This window comes from Mobula hypostoma, chromosome 12, assembly GCF_963921235.1.
Source record: "Mobula hypostoma chromosome 12, sMobHyp1.1, whole genome shotgun sequence".
Lineage (NCBI taxonomy): Eukaryota > Metazoa > Chordata > Chondrichthyes > Myliobatiformes > Myliobatidae > Mobula > Mobula hypostoma.
The window spans coordinates 32,373,453-32,387,869 of record NC_086108.1 but is presented as its reverse complement, the minus strand read 5'-3'; the positions used below and the strand labels follow the sequence as shown (position 1 = coordinate 32,387,869).

General features: G+C 40.9%; 1 protein-coding gene across 1 annotated transcript in view; it reads right to left on the bottom strand.

Annotated features, from left to right (window-relative positions):
- The window catches only part of vamp4 (vesicle-associated membrane protein 4), a 90,879-nt gene extending 79,914 nt beyond the window's left edge, over positions 1 to 10,965 (bottom strand). The window contains exon 1 of the mRNA XM_063063789.1: positions 10,839 to 10,965. The gene's annotated coding sequence lies outside the window, so the exon portion shown is untranslated. The remainder of the gene's footprint in view (positions 1 to 10,838) is intronic.
- Between the last annotated feature and the right edge of the window lie 3,452 nt (positions 10,966 to 14,417).

The following is a 14,417-nucleotide window of genomic DNA, read 5'->3' as shown; positions in this document are numbered from 1 at the left end:
AAAACCTCCAACTTAAAATTTTTAGAGAAATGCAGATGTTACTGTTCAGAGGTACTCAGGATTAAAAAAAAATGTACATTCTTAAGTTTTAGCTGTAGTAATATGTTACTCCTCAATAAATTCCTTTAAGATATTGTGGCGAGTTCTTAACACAAAATTCTCAGTTTGTTGCACGATCCACCTATGGGACAGTCTCCCCAATTTGCACCCCAGTACCCATATGTTTGCAAGGGCTTCAGGGTTAAACATGGCTCAGTAATTAACACCGCTAATTCAGTTTTAGATTCATGACAATAATTTAAATGCAGATGCTGAAAAACTAAAACAAAAGCAGAAAGCATCAGACATACTTTACTGGTCAGGCTGCATCAGTAGGAAGAGAAACAAAGACAGCATTTTGGTTGTTTCAAGTTCTGACAAGGGTCTCTGAGTTGAAACTGTTTGCTTCCCTTCCCACAAAGCCTGTTTTGCTGAGTAGTTTCAGCTCTTCTGTTTTTGACTGATCTTGTCCCAAGGTGCTGTCCATTTGGAGTTCTATTTTCGCCTCGTGATGTGAATTCTACCAGATGGTCTGTTTCCTCCCACATCACATAGAAGATCACACAAGATGACACCAAGTGGTGATTCTTTCTGAACAACTCAGTTTAGAATTACAACAGCTGAAACCCACAGTCACAGCCAAAGATACTTTAGTAAGCAACTTCGTTTTAAGATTATTAGAACATCAGCAGAGCCATGAAGGCAGACTCAGGACATGAGTGCAGTTACCCTTTAAGAAAAAGGAAGTGGGGAAGGCACACTGAGCTGCAGGTATGATTGAGACTCACTGCTCCCGACTATCCTCCCGGGAAACAAAACTGAAAACCTCTGAGCAAGATTATACTACCAGAGGGACATCAAGGACTGCTGTGTACACAGTTCACCCCCATATTTCAGATGCAGAGCTGGAGCCCAAGGGCTTCACCATCCACAAGAAAAAAGGACATGTAAGACTTTTAAAGGTAGTGGAGGTGGAATATGCTTTATGATTAACCCATCATGCATAGACATGGCAGTTCTGCCTCAATCCTGCTCACACAACCTGGAACGTGAAGCGATCAAGAATCATCTATTTTGTCTGCCAAGGGTTTTCCACTGTGATCATGGTAATAATGTACATTCCACCTCAAGCCAATGTTAGGCAGGCACTGCAGGAGCTAAGCACTGTGATCAGCGGTCACAAAACAGCACACCCTGATGCCTTCTCTATCATTACAGGGGATTTCAACCAGGCTAGGCTGAAGAGATCTCAAAACAACTATCACTAACATATCACGTCTGGAATCAGAGGAGCCAACATACTGTTATACCACCAGCAAGAACAGTCACTGTACTATAGTTACAGAAAGAACAGTGGCTTTTATTCTACTCCCAGCAGAGACTAAAGACTGCAGCACCAGTAGTGAGGATCAAGGTGGTATGGTGAAGGCAGGTGGTGCAGCACGTATAGGACGGCTTTGAGTCAGTAGACAGGACAATACTCAGGGATTCCTCTTCGAATCTGGATGAATACACCACAGTCGTCACCCAACTTCATCAAGACCTGTGTGGATGAGTGTGTGCCTTCAAGAACATACAAGACATATCCAAACCAAAAACCATGGATGAACCAGACAATTCAGAGTCTGCTGAGGGCTAGATCTATGGCGGTCATGGCTGGCGAATCAGAACTATACAAGTCGTCCAGATATGACCAAATAAACAATTCTGATTGAAGTTACAGGAAATCAGATGCACATTAGCTCTGGCAGGGTTTGCAAGCCACATCTTCCTACAAGGTGAAACTTGTGAATAGTTATGATGCTTCACTCCCATATGAGCTCAACAACTTTTACGCACGCTTTGAAAGAGAGAATAAGACTACATCTGTGCAAATCCCTGCAGCATCTGGTGAAACTATGCCATACACCAATGTCAGAAGATCTTTCAAGAGGGTGAACCCTCGCAAGGCGTCAGGCCCTAATGATGTAACTGGTAAGGAACTGAAAACCTATGCCAATCAACTGGTAGGAGTATTCCAAGATACCTGCAGTCCGAGGTTCCTACCTGATTCAAAAGGATGGCAATCATACCAATGCGCAAGAGGAGCAGGGTGAGCTGTCTCAATGACCATCACCTCATTGCACTCACATCTTCTGTGATAAAGTACTTTGAGAGGTTGGTCATGGCCAGAATCAACTCCTCCCCAAGAACCTAGACCCACTGCAATTTGCCCATCTCCACAATAGAGCTACAGCAGATGTAATTCCACTAGCTCACCACTTGGCAATGGATCACTTGGACAACAGCAACACCTATGTCAGGCTGCTGTTTATTGATTACACCTCAGCCATCAACACAATCATACCCTCAATTCAAGTCGACAAGCTCCAAAATCTGATCCTCTGCACCTCCCTCTGCAAATGGATCGTTGACATCCTCACCAGGAGACCGCAGTCAGTGTGAATGGGCAATAACATTTCCTTCTCATGACAATGAACACTGGCTCACCTCAAGAACGCATGCTTAGCCCAATGCTCTACTTTCTCTACACCCACCACTGTGTGGCCAGGCACAGCTCAAATGCCATCTATGAATTTGTCAATGACAGAACTTTTGTTGACAGAATTTTAGATGTTCACAAGGAAGCTACAGGAGTGAGACAGATCAGTTGGTTAAGTGGTGCCGCAAGAGCAATCTTGCACTCAACGTAAATAAGACTAAGGAACTGAATGTAGACTTTAGGAAGGGGAAGTCGAAAAACACATACCAGTCATTATCGAAGAATCAGCAATGGAAAGAGTCAGCAGTTTCAAGTTCCTGGGCGTCAACGTCTCTGAAGATCCATCCTGGGCCCAGCATACTGATGCAATCATGAGGGCAGCTTGACAGCTTCTAGCCCTCTGCTATCATATTTCTGAATGGACAATGAACCCATGTACACCACCTCACTATACATTTTTAAAAACTTTTTGCACCAATTTAATTTTTAATATATTGTAATTTTTAAATTATGTATTGCAATGTACTGCTGACAGAAAATAAATTTCACAATCTGTGCCAGTGTAGTAAACCTGATTCCAAAATGCTTGAATGCTCACTGGTTTTTGTAAATTACCCCAGAGTGCAAATTAATTTAAAAAAGTGAAAGGCAATTGGCTGGGCTTGTGAGTGAAGGAAAAAAAAACAGGGAAATCAGAGTGAAAATGAGACTAATGGGTGTTATCTCGAGAGTTGGCTTGGATGGAGGGTTCCTTGCTCTCCTGCGGTGCTGTGAGTATACAAGACTTGACTAAAATTAACTTTTCTATGCATGGTATTGGTGTTCATGAAGGATGAAAACTGTTTTACCCTTTCTTTTTTACAGTTACAATTATGATACAACCAAGAGGATTTTTAGGTCATTTCAGATGGCAGTAAAGAATCAGGCACATTGCTATAGATCTAAAGGCTCCTGTGAACCAGACTAGACAAGGACGGCACAGAGAAAGTTGGAAATAACTCAGCAAGTTATCCAACATCTGGAGAGGGAAACAGTGCCATTACAATTACAAGTCCTTTCATCAGAACTAGTCAGTTCTCATATTGGGGCAGCACAGTGGTGTAGTAGCTCGCACAAAGCTTCAGAGCACAGGCAACCCGGGTTCAATTCCCACCACTGCCAACAAGGAGTTGTTTGCACATTCTCCCCATGATCATGTGGGTTTCCTCTGGGTGCTCTGGTTTCCTCCCACAGTCCAAAGATGTACCGGTTGGTAGGTTAATTGGTCATTGTAAATTGTACTGTGATGAGGCTATGATTGAATCAGGGGATTGCTGCACAGCACAGCTCAAAGGCCCAGAAGGGGTTATTCTACACTGCATCTCAGTAAATAGACTGAGAAGATGAGTTAATTGGAATTGTTGAATTTAATGTCCTACTGGTTTAGTGTGGCAATCAGAAGATGAAATGCTACTTCCTAGGCTTTTATTGGGCTTTATGCAAACAGTATTATGGCTGGAGAGGTCAGGATGATAGTAAACAGGAGGCTCAGGGTAAAGCCTTGAATGGAAGTGTCATACAAAGTGTTCACCCAATGTGTTTGGTTTCATGTAAAGAATGCAAAATCTTGAGAATTCCTGCTTGCCTCAATTGAACAGATACCAGCATTATAGAATAACACACCTAGAACAGAGGAGGCTGGGGCAAACTTGTGACTAGTATATAAATTTGTGACTAGTCTCAATCTATTTTCAACTACAGAGGCACAAATAGACAAGGGAGTATAAAGTAAAGGTATAAGGGTTAGAGAAGAGATGAGGAAAACAATTTTTCATCAAGATATGGGTCTGGAACTTACTGCTTGAAGGACTGAAACTCAGTTCACTTAAGTTGCTGCAGGTACTTAAAGATCAATGGCTTGCAAAGCCACAGACCTTCACAAACGTGAAGCTCTTTTAGCTCATCGTCTGTAAAATTTCCATGATTTAAAATAGTTTAATATATGGTCATTTTTGTTGAAGAAACCTTCTGAACAGACAGATACAGAACCAGACAATGATGATCAATAATCTCATGACACACAAGAATGCTGGCATCCTGCTGTGTTTAAATCTGAATCAATAGTGGTCAATGAAATAAATCAAGAGATCAATTAACTCACTTAAAAATAATCAAACTTGGCAACATTTGAAATATATTTTAATCTTGACAAATATTCTCTTATTTAATAAAAAGACAACTCAGCAAAATTTGTTTTAAGTTTTTTGTAGATAATCAATGCACATTTGCAATATGCACCCAACTAAACATGCTCAGATAACTGGACAGGCAATCTACTGTACATGCTGACTATGTCATCAATGTTCACAAAACACACGAGAAGATTCCTGCTCTTCAAACAAGTAGACAGAATTTTTCCTTTCAACAGGAATTCTGCAGATGCTGGAAATTCAAGCAACATACATCAAAGTTGCTGGTGAACGCAGCAGGCCAAGCAGCATCTATAGGAAGAGGCGCAGTCGACGTTTCAGGCCGAGACCCTTCGTCCTGACGAAGGGTCTCAGCCTGAAACGTCGACTGCGCCTCTTCCTATAGAATTTTTCCTTTAACAATTCTTACAAATATGACCCATCCACTAATTAAACAGTATCTCAGTGTTGGAGTGTCAAACCGGAATGAGACCGGACCTGAAATTTCTGACCCAATAAGCTTTGCTTCATACCACTGGCCATAAATGTGCTTGGCTGAAGGGCAGGAAAAATGCAGGCAGGTTCATGCTCACAATACTTGTTTCCCCACCCCACCCCCCCCCCCCGGAAATCTTTTTTTTATTCCAAGTTATCCATTTTTATCTTCAGTGAGCCCAATGATTAAAAGAGACACTTAGTTTAAAAATGACTCTAAAGATTTCTTCTGGCTTTGCTGTTACCTCAGCCACTAATCTGCTCAAAAGTTCAACTTATCAGTCCGAATTACTGAAGCTATCATTCTGAGCTTTTGCACTGCACCCTGCCACTGTTCAAGCAATTTTCTGCTGCTGATAAATCCAAAGGCACTGATTAGTGAGAAAGAAAGATCAGAGTACAGGATTTTCACATCTAATCAAGTGCTTTATGTTTAATTTTTAAATCACATTAAATACAAAAGTGTTCAGAACCACTATTCTTTATGTTCAATCTCACATCTCTATTAAATTGTGTTCTTTAGCCTCCATCACTTCAGTCCAAGGGCATCAAAAAGTAATTACGAAACCAAGGCTATAAATAGCATTTCTGCTCTGGACATGTATTTGAATGGTATATTATATGAGTGTAACAGAGGACAAGTTAATCAGCCTTTAGCTGCAATGCATAATCATTGTATTTATAAGTAAAAATTTCCATTAAATGGGGCCAAATGCAAAATCAATGCTGACCAGTAGAAAACCAACTGCATGAAATTCACATTTTACTCGTTTGACACAATTCTTCAGAAATATCCACAAACCTCAGGACAAATTAGATTAAAAATAACCTGTTTGCAATGTATTATAAATCAATTATTCTTACAACCAATATTTTCCTGTATTATGACCATGAAGCATGCAGTATTTAATTAGCTGTACAATATTTTGTGCTATCTTGAAAGTGTGACTGGCTGCACTTGTCCAGCTTAACCGAGATCCCATATTATCTGTCGTCAATACATTCAACATCAGAGACAGCCTTGACGAAAGCAGCCAGATGCATCACAGATTCACATCATCAGCTCAAACCCTGCAGTGACTGTTCCTTGTCCTGGACTATTACTTATATTTCAATCTACAACATTGATATATTCACTCTTGTTCACAGTTCTGGTGTAAAGTCAGTCAACTAAAAAATCTGACTCAGTGTCTCAGTCAATATGCTGGTCCTATGACCATTTCCAGCATATTCTGCTTTACTTCACTTATAAAAGGACTAGCAACAATGATGATGCAAATCATAATTATGAAATTCTGCTTTGCACAAACCCAGTCAGCAGTGCCAAAACTTTTTGGCTTGGAGGGTCATTTTTTTTTTAAATGATCAAGACAGAGACCATGGATGAGGATTATTGATATTTGGGTGTATAAGATTTGCTGGTACATGGAAGCCCGGGGCTCGTATAGCAAGGGCATGAAATGCTTATTTGATATTAGTTGTCAAATATATAGACTCTCAAATACAGACAACTGCTGAAGGATACACAAGTTGTAGAGATGAGATCCAATTTATTATACAATGTTTTAACCTTAGCTAGTTACCGGAGAATCAATTGCTAATTATTGCAAGAAGGTTGTTTTGAACCCATTAGATGCTCCTACCCACATTCTTTGATGCAAAAATTCTTCGAATCACCTTCCCAATTATACCAAAATCATCAACCTCCAGATTTTGAACCACTCTACAGACACCTAGGTTTGATTTACTCTCTTCCAATCTGGATTGTAATAGTTTCTGACATCCTCATCTAAACACAAGTCTTAACCCTCTCCCCAAAGCCCAAAGACAGGCTTCAATTTTTTTTAAAAATTCTGTTCCGTAGGTCTTAAAACTCTGCCCTCACCCTATCTACTCTCTTCACCAAGGTTTCAAATCTTTCTTACAAACTGCATGATCTCTCTCCTCACCTTCAGGTCTCTCTTACCATTGAGAAAATACGCTTTAAAACAGATCTGCTGCACAATTCACATGTGCACAATAGACAACATATGCAAGTTAAATTTTGGATGAACCTGACAAAATAAGCTACTCCCTATTGGTGAACTTTTTCCTCCATTTGAGACTGGCTTGGGACTACATTGTCATATTCCTACATTTCAAGGGTCAACTTTATTCGCCATTTACATGTATTAGGAATTTGCTGTGGTGTGTTGGTGACACATGCAAAAAACATTCAATGGTTATAACCAATAAAGAATTAAGTACAAAGGTTAGTAGTACAGATATGGAATTAATTATTCATAAGTACAAATACCAGTATGTATTTACAATGCAAACAGCATTATAACAAGTGGTTTAAAGTGTTTACAGTGCTATGCAGTGATTGAGGTAATATGGGGGGGGGGGCGAGTGGTTGGGAGGGGCTATCTGGAACTGTTGATCAGATTAACTGCCTGGGGGAAGAAACTTTTAAAATGGTGAGATTTCAGGATAACTGTGCTCTGTCATGATAGACAGACTGTAGGAGGATCAGTTCTTTATAAACTCAAGCCAAATAGATGGATAGATCCAGATTCAATTTCTAATCAGAGCCAAGTCAACTGACCTAACTTCCAGCATTGGCTGGTCTATAATGGGTTTTAGTACCTTTGGTCTTCCAGGGACAAGATGGACTGGAATCAAAAACTGATTAACATCCAGTGACTTCTTTACACATGTGGTCAACTGAAATAAACCCACACTGTAATTAATAGCTGGAAAAGTCTCACATCCTCCCAGAACAGGGTCAAAAATAGCTACTTGGACTATGAAACAGTGAGAATTGTCAAATCAAAGCTTTTTCTCTGAGACAAAGCTGGGTACTTCCATGATTGAAAGGTGAATAACGTAAAACCACAAAATACTGGAAACACTCAGGAGGTCAGGCAATAACGCTGGAAAGATAAAGAGTTAACAGATCAGGTCAAAGAACCTTTACTGAAACTGGGAACATGAAAAAATAGTTAAATTATCGAGCATGCAGTGATCTATTTTGTAAACCTGAGATTGGTTTGATTCACAAAGCTATATTCCTACATTTTTCTAATATATAATTGTACAATTTGGGAACCCAAAAATACTTTCCACGTACTAATCAGACCCAGGTACTTCCAATATTTTCTGTTTTCATTTCATATATCTAGCACCTGCAATTTGTTTTTGATTTTCAAATTGTAAACCTCAATGTATTACAACAAGGGCATTTGCACAAGAACATTAAATATATTGAGTCAAAGAAACAAGATTTTGGATGAGAACATAAGGAGGTTTTGAAGAGACAATTTTTTCAACTGAGAGTTAGCAAAGTACAGAAGATGAGAGAAAGAGTTCCAACACAGGGAAATGAAGGCCACTGGAGCAATAATTAAAATTGGGCCAATGTAAAAGGTCATAATTGAAGGAATAGGGATATCCCAAAGGATCACAGAGCTGGAAAAGCTAAATAACTAAGTGTGAAGCCATGGAGGGATTGAAACTTGATAACATTAAGAACAGCAAATACTGCAAGTCTACCCCATCAGCAAGTTGCTTGATAGAGTTGGAACTGGATTTGTTGTGTACAGTGCTGCTGCTGCTGCTTCCTACAGAAATCCGAAGCAGTCAGAGGCAGTGCATCGTCCAAAGGATTATCTTTTTTCCTTATGATCACAAGGTTTTATTGGACATTGGTAATGTTGAACATGGCAAGTCCATTTTACTAGTTCATTGGCAAGACTAACAGAGGGCTGCAAGGCCTCGATTGTTGTGCAGGCCAGGCCCTCATCCCCTGCGGTCACCTGTTGCAGCCGCCCAGGGAAGGAGACACCAGAGGCAGTGTGGCTGGGTTGGGGACTGGGCCCTACTGATTGCGTTCATCTGCAGCTGAGTGTAGTTCCAAGACAACATCCTATGCATTATCAGGCAAGAGGCCATGACATTCAAGGACTTTGGCTATATTGTTACATACTAAGTTAGACTGCTATCAAATTATATGTGTTATATGTGGCTTGAGCAGTGTGTGACTGTTGGTACTGTGTATTGCACTTTGGTCCCAGAGGAATGTTGTTTTGCTTAGCTGTATCCATGGGCATGGTTGAATGATTGAACTTAAAATAAAATCAAGCATTACTAAACTGGCAACCATTTGTGGACCAACAAGTGCAGGACTGAAGAATTCTTTTTGTGGGTTCAGATAATGACAGAGGTTTGGATGTCAGTGGAGATCAGAAGAGAAGCTAATGACAAAAAAGATATATAAAAATGAAAATAAAGGTATAGATGAGGGTTTCCACAGATATGAGGCAGGATTGAAGCTCACTGATGTTAGATGTGGAGCTCGGCAGACATGGTGATAGTGTACGACTCTCAAAATTCAATAAGGAGATTGCTGAAATCTGGAGCAATACACAGAAAGCTCAAGAAACTCAATGGGTCAGGCAGCATCTACAGAGGGAAATAGAGTCAAGGTTTCAGGACGAGACCCTTCATCTGGCCTGAAAGATTAAGGGAAGGAGTAAGGTTATAAATGGCAGGTGGATCTACACGAGAGGTGATAATTGGCATATGGAGAAAGCAGAGTTGAAACAGCACCAGAAGCTGGGAAGTGATAACTGGAGTGATAGAGGAAGCGTTGGGAGGAGTGAGGGTGAAACAAATATCCTGTGCAATTTGCCCACCCCCCACAAGCTTCCCACAAGACTCTTCACCCACATACTCCTCCCACTGACTCGACTCCCCCACTATTCCTATCTATCCTCTCCACCTCCCCTCTCATCAGATTCCATCATCTCCAACTTTTTGTCACTTCCACCTATCACCCAGCTTCCAGCACTAGTCTCACTCCCCCTTCCTCCATCTGTGTATCACTCTCCTCTCACCTATCAGCTCTTACCCTAACCCTTCCATTCACTTTTATAATACTGGTCATCTTCTCCCCACCCCCATCTTTCCAGTTCTGTTGAGGGGCCTTCATTTCCCTCCCTGATGCTATCTGACCCAGTATTCCTCCAGTTTATTATGTGTTGCTCAGAACTCAGTAACATGGTTGTTCAATCTCTAGGAAACACAGATGATTTAAGCAATCAATAACTACTTTGGTCTTCCCAATAGATGGCTGTTGGAAATTACTTAGTCTGATGTAGGATGTCAGGCAGGCAAAACGTCAGCTCACAACCCACAGCAGACAGGTGAAGAGAGTAAGAAGGTAGTGTAACCCGAGGCAGGGTGATCAGTGCACATGAGAAGTGAGCACAACTTTCAGCATTTATCTCCAGAATGGATCCAGAAGGAACAGCGCAAAGGCAAGAGGGAATGCACTAGCGAGAGTTTAGAAGGATGAGAAGAGACCCCAAAGAGAACTGCGCAAGTGTTGGAGAATACTCAATTTGCACATAATTATCACAGCTTTTAATCAATGTCTTTTATTTCACCCTTTGTGCTTTTCAATTAGATGTTGCGCGGTAATAACTGGGGCTCCCCGTTCAGTGGGTGTTCCGGGAATTCCGGTGCCTCCCACTACCAACACCAGAATACTGTACATCGCTGCGTATCCTGAGCCCAGCCTGGTCCATTGCAAGGGCCGCTACATCCAGGCTGCGGCCTGCTTCCCCCTTGGGTACCCCTCCGGAGAGGCCGGGTCAGTCCGTGTCCCTTACCTTCCGCCTTGGTGAGACGCAGAGCGGCGGCGGTGGCGACTGGTGGCCAAAGAAACGGAAAGAACAGCAACAGTGACAGAGCCTCTCGCAGCAACCAGGCGGCTGGAGGGCAAGTCCCTCTTCTCTCGCGAGATCTGCGCAGACCACGCCCCTGCTCCCGTCACCTTGGCAACTGGGAGACCCATTGAAGCGTAATGAGACAGTAATAGAGCTCATTTATCACCGGATGCTGCGTGATAGTGAACGGGCAACCTGGAATAGAGAGCTGAGCACGGGAATATCCGGGAAAACAGAGGGAACAATAGGGAAGAGAGGTTAGAGAGAACGAGTATTAGGGAGTGAGTGGGATAGGTAGCCTGGGGGAAGTAGAATGGTGAATGGGTAGTGGGAAAAGGGGAGTGAGAGATGAGATGGGTGGAGGGGGAATTGGGAATTAAGTCATTGGGAGGGTGAGTTGTGATTTTAAAAAAATACCAAGGAGGGAATGCGGAAAGGTCTGATGTGAATATGGAAGGGGACTGGGGAAATAGTGTAATTTGAGGAAATTAAGCCAATGGGGTGGGAAGTGCTTGGGCAGATAGGAAAATGGAAAGGCGTGAGGTGATTGAGATGATGTGAATAGAAAGCAAAGTGATGAGGGGATGGGAGAAGAAGAATAAACAGGTAATGAAGATAGCAGTGTCTGGTAGGGGTGTGGAAATTGGAAATCGTAGATTTAAGGTAAGAGGGAGGGTATTTAAAGAGGAACTAAGGGGTAAATCTTTAACATGAAGATTAGCTGGTATCTGTAATAAGCTGCTTGAGTAGGCAGGAATCACCATCATCATCAGGTGTCATGCCCAGTTTGAGCTTTGGCCCACACACTCCTGTTTCGGGTCAAGTGGATCAATTCATTGGTATTCATTTCCAGTTCTCTGGCTGCTGTCTCCATCATCATTTGTCTTTGTCTTCCTCTTGCTTTCTTCCCTTCAATCTTTCCCATAATTACTGTGCATTCTAACTCCTCTTTCCTAATCACATGTCCAATGAAGTTACTTTGCCTTTTCATGATCTCATATATTATTTCTCTTTTTGTGTTCGTTCTGTTCATGACATCCTTGTTAGATATTGGTTTTGTCCATGATATGCTTTACATCCTCCTCTAAAACCACATCTCTGCTGCTACAATTCATTTCCTCATGTTACTAGATATTGTCCAACATATAACATAACTGGATAAACATAACATTTCAGTACTCAGGCGGGTGGTCATGCCTAGTTTAGTATTAGTGAGTATACTCTTCATTCTCGTAAAGGTGTCTTTTGCCATCCCTATTCTTCTTTTGATGTCCATGTCGCACCTGCCATCTGATGTCACCCAGCTTCCTAAGTAGCAAAAGTTCCGTACTTGTTTTATGTCTTCCCCATTTATTCTCAGCCTGCAGATAGGATTCTCCTTCTTTTTGGATATCACCATACATTCTGTCTTTTTGCAATTGATAAGTAGACCCATTTTTGCACTTTCTTCAACAATTATATCAATTAAGTTTTGTAGTTTTTCCTCTGTACTTGCAATTAACACAGTGTCATCTGCATATCTGAAATTATTGATGTTTTCACCGCCAACTTTGATTCTCAAGATGTCTCTTATTTTTTGTAATATTGTTTCACTGTACACATTAAGTAAATCAGGGGAGAAAGCACACCCCTGTCTAACGCCTCCTTGATTTTTGTAAACTGACTCACTTCTCCATCTATTCTTACAGCGGCAGTTTGTTCCCAGTACAGATTTCTGATTAGGCGGAGGTCTTTCGAAACTAGATCTAGAGGTTCCTGTAATATTTCAAATAACTTATTGTGCTTCACTTTATCAAATGCTTTTGTGTAGTCGATAAAACAAACAAACAAATCTTTTTGCACTTGAATAGCTCGTTCTGATAGTATCCTTAACATAAATATTGCGTTTCTTGTACCTTTGTCTTTCATAAAACTACATTGTTCTTTGCCTATTTCAGCTTGTATCTTACTTTTAGCTCTTGTCATCAAAATTCTTAGAAGTATCTTGGTGATATGACTCATTAAACTTATGGTCCTATGTAATTCACATTCTATTGCTCCAGGTTTCTTAGGAAGATTGATAAATACCGATTTTTTTCATCTCTTCTGGTATTATTTCAGTCTCATAAATGTCATTGATTAAATCAGTAAGTTTTTCAATTCCATAATCTTCAAGGGTGATAATTTGTTCTATTACTGATTCATCAGGACCTGCTGCCTTTCCTTTCTTCATCTTATTTATTGCATTACGAACTTCAGATTTTAAAATACTTGGACCTTCAATGTTCTTCTTAATTTCCGGTTTTTCACCTCGACCATCTTCAAACAATTCTTGAATATACTCAGTCCATCTGTTCATAATCTCATCTTTTTCCATGAAAATGGTACCGTCCTTTGCTTTCGAACATCCACCTGAAGAACAGAGGAGCTTTTTATCAGTGATATTCTTGATTTGTTGATGTAACCTTTTTGGATCAGTAATAGGGATTCTTACTATTTGCTCACATTCCTGGTTTAACCATTCTTCTTTGGCTTTTTGACATAAGCTTTTAACTTTTTTATCTAAGGACTTATACTCTATACGATTTGCTTTCTTCAGTCTCCTTTCTTCCATTAGATTTTTGATTTCATCTGTCATCCATTTATTCTTTGTGCTTTTTTCTTTTTTTAGGAATCACTGACTTTGCTGATTCTACCAAGGCATCCTTTAGAGCGTTAAATTTCATTTCTACATGATTGCTATCATCTTCAACAGATTCTATTTCTAGACTTTGAAATCTGCCGGATCTGCCGTTGGCCTTTGCTTGTATCCTGAGCAGGAACCCTTGCAGGTGCTACCGTTCCAGGTCAGAGTGGCCCTGGGAGCAATGGATGTCCACTTTCCCCAAAGCTCTGAAAGTCTCCAATCAGAGCCTCATCACCAGTTGCAGTTTAGAGTGATACCCAGGACTGAGACAGGAATAGTAACTATATTTAAAATGCATCTGGCAAATACATGAATGAGCAGGGCATAGAGAGGTATTGAATTCATGCAGATAAATAGGGTTAGTATAGAGAGGCATGATTATTGGCATAGACTTGATGGGCCAAAGGGCCTGTTTCTATGCAGTACAATCCCATGACAAGAAATGGAGAAGGTCATTCTTGAACCTCCCAAGCAATTGATGACAGTAGGTCTTATGTACTTTTACACTGCTACCTAACAAATTCAAAATTGAACTTTTCACAGTCAGAAAGGCAAAGTCGCCAGAAACGGAGAAGGGAAAGCTAACTCCAGTGGAGTCCTATCCTTCTGCAATGCCTAGATCAGAGTCGTGACATAATCAGCAATCTGTTACATCAGAGTGAGAAGCTCAAGATACCATGGCAAACCCTCAATCCTGTCTCTGGTATTTGTTGGATTATGTTATTGCCCCGGTGAGAGACCACAAGGGTGTTTGCACCTTGCCCATGATAGATATTGGTAATTGAACCAATCACCACAACTCTGTTTGTTGCATCAACCTGGACTGAAAAGAACAGCAACTAATTAACCGCAAACTC